This window comes from Gavialis gangeticus, unplaced genomic scaffold (assembly GCF_001723915.1).
Source record: "Gavialis gangeticus isolate Ggan-Ray unplaced genomic scaffold, GavGan_comp1, whole genome shotgun sequence".
In the NCBI taxonomy this organism is placed as follows: domain Eukaryota; kingdom Metazoa; phylum Chordata; order Crocodylia; family Gavialidae; genus Gavialis; species Gavialis gangeticus.
The window spans coordinates 5,054,892-5,057,167 of record NW_017729033.1 but is presented as its reverse complement, the minus strand read 5'-3'; the positions used below and the strand labels follow the sequence as shown (position 1 = coordinate 5,057,167).

The following is a 2,276-nucleotide window of genomic DNA, read 5'->3' as shown; positions in this document are numbered from 1 at the left end:
AAGTTATTCTACTGGATTTGGATGACCAAATACAAGGTCTTCTTTCAGGCCTTGCACTCCATTTAATTTGATCTCATAACTGGTTTGGCAACATTGACCACTTCCTTTCATGCCGTGGTCACGTCCGCAGAGGTTCGCTCTGCTGTCACTCAGAACCAGGCTTCGGGGCCGTCTGCTTTAGCCACGTTTCTGCAGCTTTGCTTGGGCCCCTTTCAAATGGCAAGAGAGGAAAGCCCCAGGGAGACAGACAACTAGAGCGGAGGGCAATCAACCAGGAATTCCCAGTGCCAGCTCCCGTTGTTGTCCCAGAGGTGTACCGATTAATCTCTGCACCGCAGATTTCCCATGTTTAAAATGTCTCCCAGTTAGGAGGGCTGCGGTGTGGCTAATGATGACAACTATGGACTGCGCAGACATTTTAGCAACCGTCATTGGGAGAGGAGCCTTGAAGTGCTTCCTTTCTTCAGAAAGCAGGGCATTTGGTATGGTTTCTCTCCTGCTCTTCCTTCCTCACCTCTGCATTAGGCTGGTGAGCTAAAAGGAATGCTTTCCTGGCCATTTCAGTGATTGTATCTGATCCTTGCTTCACAGTGCTAGATTTAATATCCCCAAAACTTCTTTGAGCAAACAGTCCCTCCCTCCCCTTCAAAACATTTTCAGTGCAAACTGTCCTAGGCCCTGGCTTGCCTGGTCCTAAACTGCTTTCACAGCATGTGCTTCTAGATAGTTTGAAAATCTCTTTGAACACAAAAAAGGTGTTGTGACTAAGCTATGGAGGATGTAGGTGCTGCACTGGCATGATGCTGCTATGGTTTGGGGGCGAGCAGTGATTTCTGCCTCTTCCCCTCTTCCCCCTGTCCCACTGGCACCCTTCCCAAGTGACTGGACTAGGCTTGCACTTTACTCTGTGAAGTGCCAGGGGTCCCCCACTTTCCCCCAAGCTTGCCAGGAATATTCAATAAAAGCATTTCTCTTAGGATAAATGTGTGTCAGGATACCAGGGTACCCAACACAGAGTGAATTTGTGCTTACTTGGGTTTCTGTATATGCAGAGAGCTTGGAAGATGGCACATCTCTCAAAATCCAAAGCAGCTCAGTGCTAGTGGCAGGACTCTTTGAATGAATTATGTGGGGTTAGCAGTGCTGCAGAAGGAAGCTTGCATTAAAAACATGGAAATGGTTTTGAACTCTGCTACATCCAAAATAAGTGTGTACGCAGTTGGAGTAACTCCAGGGGTTTCAATGGAGGTCTCTGGACTTAACCTTGGGTACTGGAATCTGCCTCAGTCTCCATGATTCCTCTCACTACTTAAAGCTTTCTAAACCCCACTCATGAACAAAGAAAAACCCACAAACTCCAACGCGTGCAATTTTCTCAAGTGGCTTTATTTCACTACAAGAAGAGCCTATTCAATGATAGGACAGAACAAAATAGCAATGCACCTCTGAAACCAATTTGAAATCAATCAAACACCTTAGAAAGCCTTAAGATCAACCATCTTCTTTGATGATTACTGACTCTGAGATGGTAAAACAGACCAGCTTTTGCATCAAATATGCATGGCAGCACTACTGCTCAGTGTTGCTGCCCATAGCTGCCATGTCCAGCAGTACCGGCTGTTGAGAGAACCACACTTGATTTGGTTGTTGTACAAATATCTTATCTCATTTACAGCAAGATTTCTATCCACCTTAGTTCTACCTCTGCAGAGTGTGTGCAAATACAAGTTTGGTACAGTGAAAACCCTGTACCTGATTACTATGTTATATTCAACATAGTGCAATGTGCAATGTGTTTAATGCAGAAAGAAGGAAAAATTAACAAAGCACTTACATGGCTACTTTTTAAAAAACGTTAAACATGTCTTCCATACAGGAACTCATTTTTTCCTCTAAAGCAATTAACATATTTAAAGCTACAGCAATACAATAGCATCTTAGGAATATGCTGCTCATGGCATCAACTGCATCACTGAAAGTCCTTCAGGGCAGTTCTTTGTGTTACTATTATTTGAATACCCAAACCTGCCGAGACACAGGTGTTTGAAACCAGCAGTCTCTCTGACTTGGCACACGCCTTCAAATGGATGGAACATCAGGATGTAACAACAGAAACACAGAAGGCTGGCAGTAATTAGGACTGACCTGTAAAATAAGATGGGGAGCTCATCTCTGCGTGTGTGGATGTTCCTGTCTTTCTGGCTACAGACACAACCAAGAGTGCTTTTGAGCTGGCTAGCGTGCTTTTGGCATTCTATGCATCCGATGGAGGTCTT

The 2,276-nt window shown here is 44.6% G+C and overlaps 1 long non-coding RNA gene across 1 annotated transcript in view; it reads left to right on the top strand.

Moving 5' to 3' along the window:
* The first annotated feature begins 1,787 nt into the window (after nt 1–1,787).
* LOC109303977 overlaps nt 1,788–2,276 on the top strand; it is a 726-nt gene continuing 237 nt past the window's right edge. The window contains exon 1 of the long non-coding RNA XR_002099273.1: nt 1,788–2,271. This is a non-coding gene — a long non-coding RNA (uncharacterized LOC109303977). The remainder of the gene's footprint in view (nt 2,272–2,276) is intronic.